This window comes from Diadema setosum, chromosome 18 (genome assembly GCF_964275005.1).
Source record: "Diadema setosum chromosome 18, eeDiaSeto1, whole genome shotgun sequence".
Taxonomy (NCBI): Eukaryota; Metazoa; Echinodermata; class Echinoidea; order Diadematoida; family Diadematidae; genus Diadema; species Diadema setosum.
The window spans coordinates 25276982-25286529 of NC_092702.1; positions in this window are offsets into that span (position 1 = coordinate 25276982).

Consider the following 9548-nt stretch of genomic DNA (forward strand, 5'->3'; position numbering starts at 1 on the left):
CTTTACGATTAAACTAATTAGATATAATTCAATCAATCCGACCGCGCCACGTCTGCACGTGTAGTTATAGGAGCACAAAATGTATACTTAAGCTGGTATCTCACTGAGCGGCGAACGTTTGCGAACGTAGCGAATTTGGGATTTCGCCAGGGTTCGTACGTTGTAAAGGGTTGCAAAAGGTTCGTTAACAGTTGCAAGAAAGTTCGCAAACGGTTTTTATTGTCGCAAGCAGTTTTTCTTGTCGCAAAGAAATTTTGAACATGCTCAAAATTTCTTTGCGAATTTGTATTTTCGCTAACAGTTGCAAACATTAGCAAAGAATTCGCAAAGACTCGTAAGAATTCGCAAAAGGTCGTAATACGGTGTCGCTAACATTTTTATTTGATTCGCCACTGCTAGCGAACAAGTAACCATATAGTTCCTATATAAACGCTCCTGAAACAGGCAAGGTTCCACTCTAAGAAAGTTCTTGAAGCTATTGACATCTCCATCATGTAAATATTGCTGCAAAAGTTTTCATATTGACCAAAGTCTGTCCTCTGCAACAACCACTCTCTGACCCAAACAGTCTTTCTTTTCTTCTTCCTTTCTTGTTTTTCTTCATCTTCAAGTTCAAGTACAAGTTCAATAGTTTATCTATTTCCATCATCAAAAAAAAAGAAAAAGAAAAGGAACATGATCAAAAGCGGTACAAGTTTTCAGTTTGTCTTTCATTCGTCTGATAAGGGCATTTTTTCAAATACAATATAAAGTATATGCACGAATGATGTCATAAAAAAGGAACAATGCATTTTGTTATGGCAACAAAAATAGTATAATCATAACGATGGAAAACAGTGTTCAGGCCAAGCTTGTAAGACGAGTAACACTTTGAACAAAACAACGACAGCACCAATTTGTTAAACCAATAAAACATATTCTTCTTTCTCTTAAGCTGCACGATAGCTGTAGCAGCAGCCAGGCAAAGCAGCTGTTCAAGGATAGCAGCACGTTTAGCCTCTTCTTGGCAGAAATTCATTTCAATATTCTGGAAATCCATCTTGAACGGTAGTCACAAGAGATCTGGAAGGTTGTACGTTCGTTTTATTGGGTCTGACTATACATAATCGTCTGGTGCTTTTCCAGGTTCCAAAACATCGCAAATTGTCGCAAGGGATTTGCAAACAGTTGCTAATATTTGCAAAACTGTCGCTAACATTTGCAAAACTGTCGCTAACAGTCGCCACCTGTGTTTCGCAAACACTTTCGCAAAACATTCGCTCAAGCGTTGCTAATTGTCGCTAAGCATCGCTAAAAGTCGCTAACTGTCGCTAATGGCAGAAGCGAACCTTGATTTTTCGCAAACATTCGTCAGAAAAGTTGGCGAATCTCAAATTCGCTACGTTCGCAAACGTTCGCCGCTCAGTGAGATACCAGCTTTAGAGTGCATCAAAAGCTTGGTATGGATTTTCATCGCAGGAATTAACTATTTTTGTGGAGCAAGCATAATATTATCATTCATGATAATCCTCCAGTTTGTCTAATCTATATAAACTTGAAACTCAAATAGATTAACTTCAAAGTATGACATGATGTTTGAAAGGAAAGAAACAAAATAAAAGTTTTTAGAAAAGATGCATCAAGCCAAACCAGTGAAACAAAAAAATAGTAATTATAATAAAAAATGTCTAGAAGTCTATCAACCTTGCCCTTCTTTCTTGTGCTTTCGAGATAAGTGTGACAGATTTTGCACCTGACATATCCGCACGAGGCTTTAGCCCAATTGTTTTCTTCTTTTTTTTTCTCTCTGATGGCGCTTTTTCGCCCTTTTTAGCTCGATGTATTCTGGTGATTTTAATCTTATGAATAAGCCACTCGAGGGTCTTTATGATGAGTTGCCATATCATGACATCCTGATGTAAGTTTTTTATTTGCAGTTGAAGTTGAGCATTATTTTGCAGCTCTCCGCAAATGTAGGGGAACGTGGGGCAGGATTGGCCACATTTCACTAAATGTGCTTTATTTCAAATACTACGTCACAAACTACCACATGAAACAGGATTTGCAAAGATTGTGTAAGGCAACACAATCACACGTAATATCATCTTAATTGCCTTCTTTTATTTTACGTAATAGCCATCTCAAAATAGCCAAATCTGTCCCATCCTGCCCCACATACGTGGGGCACGATGGGACAAACAATGAAGACGCATATTTCCGTGTTCCACTTGAAACGGTCGCTCTTTCGTTTGTAATAGCGGACCATTCTGAAACTGAAAAAAGAATAAAACATTTATATCAACCACATCAAATATGATGGGGCAAGATGGGACACACTCCCATCCTGCCCCGAGGTGGATGTCCCATCCTGCCCCATGCACACACACACTAGACTTCTAAGCTCTACACAATACATGCAATGACATACAGTCTGCCTACATTTTGTGAAATAAACTTGATGTATATACTATAAAAACCACACGATATCAACGTTCTACCTTTCTCCATATTATGCCAGGGATATTATAAAATTCTGAACCGCAGAAATTCTGCCGTCATCAATATCAATTTTTTGCGTTTGTCCACCAAAGCTCAAGAGAATCTCGGCTTCACAGAGCGTAAAGATGGCTTCCTGACAGCGCGCTTTTTATCAGTGCAGATTATAGTGCCCTCTGATGCTTACTTAGATAGTTGTCGCATTGTCCCATCCTGCCCCGGTGTCCCATCTTGCCCCACCTTCCCCTAATTTAGCGAGAGCGCTAATTTGTACTGATTAATTCCGAGAAATGCACAAATGCGCGCAATGTTGTGATAATGATGCCATGCATTCAACGTACAGAAGGCAACGATAAAAAACATATAAAGTGCATAATAATATGGATAAGCAGTATACTCATCTATTATTAATTTGCTCATTCATTACGCACTTTTCCCGCAGAATCACAGTGATTATGATTCATACAAGCCCTGCACTCTTTTATCTCTTTGTATAAAAATGCCAGTCTGGCGTGTTCGAACAGACGATATTAATATCACACTTATCTGTCGTCTGATATGATAATTTTATAAAGTACTAGTAGCTTAAAAGGACTGCTGAAGAGGTGCTAGATTTCATTACATGTCGGGAGCAGATCAAACGATGCAAGAGGTCATTAAGACATGAAGGGGCGGAGTCATCTCAAAAATAATGATGGATGATGATATCTTACCAAAAACATTGAGTATTCTGTGTCTCATAATATTACGCTTCGATAATCAGCGTAGATTGGAAATCGTATTACCAGTCTCGTAGAATAAACACTGCAGAAATCACAAGGCGTATGCACACGTATATATACTGGTAGCATTACTACTTTCAAGAGGATGTATATATGTAGTTATGTAATATTAGTTGAAAGGCGAAGAAGAGGAGTGTGTAGCGCAGCGATAGTATTGTAGAGAGCTCTTATGTACTGATGCCGCATTTTCCAAGATTGTGTGCAGTCAGCAGAAATATGTCTTCGTACTGAGTAAATAAAATTCTGAGTAGCGACATTAGATGTAATCAAATAGGTGCAAATAAGGAAAGGAGAGCAGATGATGAAACCCGGAGTCATACAGACGAGCGGTCAATTATCGGACGATCTAGATACACACCCATCACTTTCTGCTCAAATTCACATCTTATCAAGATAGCACAGTCCATGTCAGTAAAGGGAGAGCATCATTCTGTTCTGACTAAAATCTTGATAGATAATGACAGATAGACTATAGGTGGTGTGTCTTTAATGCTCATGTGTGCAAGCACTGAGATATACTGCTTGGTTTAACTCTGTTCGTATCCTGCCCAGTATACCTGGAATTCATCCTATATACAAGCAAACAAGCAAGCAAGCAAACGAACAAACATGCCTCCACCAAAGTGAAAATACTCCCAATCATTATGTCGACCTCTTTTGATCCTCTATAGTGTTAAAGTGCTTGAGAAAAGAAAACACGGCCTCTTGAAACGTAATGATAATACTGATGATGCCACATTTGTGTCATTACCACGCTCTATATTATGAATTCATTGTTGTTATAATTCTCGTAATCTTTATCACCTTGTAACAATCATAATCTGACAGGATCTTTGAATATGGGAGTGAGAATTTAATGAAGCTGTACTTTTTGCTGCTTTGATAATCTTTCAGTTTAAAAGTCTTTTTGGTCGCCTGTATGGTTTCTTCTGTGTATATACTCGCGGACATGATCGGGGGCGCCACCCGTTATCGTGTCATCTTCAAAGTACCAGACGACACCGCAAGGTACTCAAAACATGCTTCACGCTGTGATGAGAAGCGCAAACATTACTCATGTATTAACCGGTGGACAATCCAGGGTAATTAGGCTTCTTTTGCTTCATTTGACGACAGTCGTGTACAAATATTGAAATGTTTTAATGGGGGGGGGGGGGGGCTTCTCTCTTTTTTTATTACAGCAGTGCTGGCAAAATGCGGTTAAATCTATTGAATCAGAACACATTGTAATATATTTTTGGTCATCGTGGTTCATTCAAAATTACTGTTTGTAACAACTTTAATTCGTGAAACTTCGTTCTGTTGGACAGTTGTAATAAACTGTGATATGCATCATAGTGTAACATTACACAGCGTCAAACGTGACGTCAGTTGTCTTCTCGGAAACATACTTTTCTGAAATAGTTTTCTGCCAGACATCCAATTCATTAATTGTTCCTAAGCTCCTGTTAGAGAAAAGTAGAATATCCCAAATGGAAAGAACACAGTTTTACCGCACTATGTACACAATGTGTAACACAGTGTCGAACACAGGATAATCATGATAATAGCACCATGTGTTTATTGGGACGTGTGGTAACACTGTATTTACCACAGTGTGCAACACAGCGTCACCACACTGTGCAACCACAGCGTTACCACATGGCCCAAAACACATATTAAACACACTCTGAATCAAACCACAGTCTCACGAGCAGTGAACCACACAAGCCTGTGGTACAGTACCATACAGTGCCTGTGGTAACATGTATTTGTGTGGTACATTGTGTGGAACCGACAAGTACCACGTCAGGGAATACCACAGTAGGGATGGTAGTTTTTGGTAGGGATGACTAATGATGTCCGCACTAATCCGTTACGAGATGTAACATTGTAATATGTGGGTTCTATGCATGTGGGTTTTAAACATGACATTGGATGGGCCCCGTAATTTAGGCCCATGTTCAACCCATATGGGCCCCAAATACTTTACTTCTGTGTCACGGCATACACATCACGCCACGTCGTGTTACTTTACAATTTGTGAAACAGAACGATGGGTTAAAGTAAATCAACAGCTTAGTATAGGCTCTATCGTTCACTTAATTCATAATTTTGCAAAACAAAGTCGAGAATGAATATCACTATTCATATTCAGAAAGCATGCTGAGCCAAATCATGTCTCTCAGGATCACTCAAAATTCATCTGCCATGATTTGGAATTGCTTGCAATAGGGCTGATATATAATAAAAAAAAATCTATTCTATAACTTGTGTGACTGTTGAGATTGCCTGGATAGGTCTGACGTACTTTGGGACCAATCGTCTGTGATAAAACAATGATTGTGAATGAATGTTTTCTCCGGCAATATAATAATAATAGAAATAATAATAATAATAATAAAAAATAATCATATATAATGCCCCCTCCCCAATCACTTGTGGGTCGGTCTACTTCGACAAATCTGCAACACTACCTTTCAACATGCTGCAACATGTGACACGTTATATAGTTGTTTTGTGGTAAGCTGTGGTGATGAGTCACTGTGTAACTTTTTTGGTGAGAAACCACATAATCTAGAATTTCAGACTGTGACAATTCGGCGGACAAAATATTTCCACATACTGCAATAATATGTTACACAATGTCGTTTTTGTGTGGGAAGCTGTGGCAACTGCGATTACTATGTGACTTTCGATGAAAAACCACATAGACTACAATTCCACACTGTGACAACTCTGTGGACATAGAAATTTCACATATTGCAGTATGCGACATACTGTGGTCATTATGTGGTAATCTGTGGTAACTGTGATTTCTATGAGATTAGTATGTGGTTAGTCACATAGTTTGAAATACACACTGTGCACTTAAGTGAACACATCTTCCCCAGAGACTGAAATATGTAACGCACTGCGACTATTATGTGGTAGCTGTGGTAAGTGCATACAACTATGTGACACATTTATGTGACTAGTAGGAGATAAACTACACAGTCAATTGTTTCACACTGTGACGTCTCTGTGAGGCACTATTCCCATAGACTGCGATATGTGACACACTGTGACTATTATGTGGTAACCACATGTCACCATATGATAAGTATGTGGTAAACCACATAGTCTAGAAATTCATATTATGACAACTCTGTGAACACACCTTGTCAAAATACTGCAGCATAAAATATAACACACTGTGACCATTATGTGGTAAGTTGTGGTAAATGTGAATGACTATTATATGTGAGTTGTACGTGGTGAACCACATAGTTTGCAATTTCACACTGTGACAGCACTGTGAACACACTATAGTCACACATCTTACACATAGTTAACTATGTGAACACAGTGTGGCAACACTGTTTTTGTTCCATAAGGGATACCTTGTTGCATTTCGTTTTTCATAATGATTTGTGTCAAAACCATAACGCAAGAAGTAAACACCGCTCGAGAAGAAAAGTAAGTCTCTTAACAGTGAAAATGCATTATTTATAATTTTAACAGGAAAGTATTGATTTTACCAAGAGGTATTATATCCACAGAGACTTTAACATTACACAACAGAGTTTGAAACATTTCTCCTGTTTGAAGCTTCTTAGTCGAACAATTGGTGTTATATAGTAATGCTTCATAATATTTGTATATGTGCACATGGCAGAATTTTGAAACACTCGTCACTAGAATCAATTGATCTCACTTTCAGAATAATTCATGTGCACGATCTTCATTTCAAGTGAAATATCCGTTCCTCCCAGAAAGTGCTACAGATCAAGGCTCAATTGGCCTCTACGACCGAAGAGTATAGCTATGTGGACTTCACGTCGCTCAACCGAAACAGACGCGGCATATTCCCGGCTCCACTTCAAACTCCTAATTTTATGTGAAACAGCTAAGTTACCAGCTTTTGTTTTTCGTATGCACAGGACACAATAGACTGGTAACGCTATCCACGGTCATTAATTTAAAAAAATGAAAAAACAACAACTAAATATGCGACTAATGTGATGAATGTTTTGATTTATTCCGTTTTCATTGTAATCAAAATGTATGCAAATTAGCCCAGTTTTCTTCCCTGCAAACATCATTAGAATTTTCGGGACTTTAAGCTTTCCCTCCTCTTCCTTCCACCCCCTCCCCCTTGGCGCAGGGATAAAACAACAATATTAGTGCATGTTTCCTTGACATTTAACGTAAGATCGTGTGACATTCAAGTTCCTTTTTTTTTTCTTTCTTTTAAACTCGCGCCGGCACTCACGAAATCCCATTAGAGGCAATCTGCGAGACGGCACGGCCCGCGTCGACCTGTCCATCGCGAGTAGCGATTTAGGGGTTCCAAACGACACGACCACGTCCCTCAGAAGCCAACAATCTAATTTACTTTCGCTAAATCCTCGCCGAACGTGGTGAAAGAGCCTAATCCCGAATGGTGGATTATCTTACCCTGATGTTGAGCACACTCAACATTGCCTGCAATCACAATCGAGGGAGATTCTTCTGCGCTTATAACTATACAGCAGGCATCGCCAACAATGCCGATACCAAACTCCGGAAATATCTTAAAGAAGTCTTATTCTTCTTATTTCGTGTGGATTTCCTTCCTTGAAGTTCAATTAAAGATGCCACAAGTGAAAGAGCTTCACCATCAGAAGGAGAAAAAAAAAAGTGAAGTCAGATGGTGACCAATAATATTTGCAATTTGAGGAGGGCAGCCGCGGTTCTCGCTGGCATTGTGTTGGAAGCGCCAATGGAAATACGTGTGTAACTCAATAACGCATATTTCCCGCCATATATTCCAGTGGGGATGTCTGTAGTTCTCCGCCACGTATTCACAAAGCACACTCTCCCATCCCCATGCGCAGTGCACCAATTTCCTCAAATAACTTTTATCCCCAGTCGCCCTCCCCCTCTCCCGATCCACCGACTATAGCTGTTTCTATTCTCTCCACTTACTGCGTCCCTGCATCCTCTCCCCTGTGTAACGGCTCGTACCTTCTCCTTCGCGAACCCACACCTTCCCCTCGACCTGTAAAATACAGCTCAGGGATGACGGGAAATGGATGTTTGAAAGACTTCAATGTAAAGCCCGTCTCAAGAGGAACTCAAAGAGAGGATATTAATGTGCGAAACCCTGGAAACGCCGCAATAGTTCAGTGTCCTTCGTGGAAGCTTGATTACATCTAACCTAGATGGAGGTAGCTATATACGCACGAGAATATATCTCCAATCTGAAGCACCAAGTTTAAGGTGGGCAATCACACCTTTGCCAAAAAAAAAAGAGAAGCATGAGACAAGACGTATAAATCATACTTAGCAAGAAGCTAACAAACAAGACATTTACAACGAACAGATTGTGATGAAATTTCGCTTTTGCAAAAAGTGTCTTCTCTGACTATTGTGACAGTGAACGTTAATGAAATGCGAATCTTCTTCAGTAATTATGCGCACGATGTTTTAGATTCTACATTGAAAAACAGTCAAACTATGTTGCAATAACTGTGATTACTGCTTAGTTTTCTTGAAATACCCTTTTAACTTGGTGTTGTGTATAGATAAGTTTTGGAGGCGTTACATACGACCTATTGCTAATATAATATGATCTTTTTTTACCGTCTTTGACAAAACACAAGATTTCCGGCTCGACCTTTCTAGCCCAATCACATCTTTTCCCACATATCAGTATGATTCACTCTAGTTTCATGTGACTTGAACAACTCGTTGCCATATTGTGTGTCCCCGTTGCTCTGGTCACAAATTCATACGACTTTCTGTCAGGGACAGGAATGGCTTGTAACGATTGATTGGATTTCCACCACGAGGTTTATTTGAAGAAACAATTTTTCCCCCTCCGCCATCAGACCGCGTACTCATAAGGTGACAGTCTGGTGACTCTACCCCGTGATCGCGGGTTGTCCTCTACTGTGACCCCACAATCAAAAGGTGGCAAGGACTGCCTGTACAGAAACCAACCTGAACTGGAAGATTTCTCTGACGTCCTCTGAAGAGCGTCACGGGCGAAAGAAAGTGCGGAAGGTGTGAGATGAAACGATGAAGAGATGGTCCCGCTGTTTTGGTTTCATGCCTGAAACCCGGTTGACGATTGTTGCCAACAACAACTCATTACGCGTCATTCAGTCGAAGAATTTATATGAAGTCGTTTAGTCACTGTAAAGAATACTCGTGGGACTTTGGCGCGTGATCTGCTTCCTCTGCGCTGGGTTTCTTTCCACAAGTTCCGTCATGGAGAACAGTGTTGATTGCAGCACGACGGAAAGCGTACGTACGTGTGACCACGTGATATAATAACGTATCGGT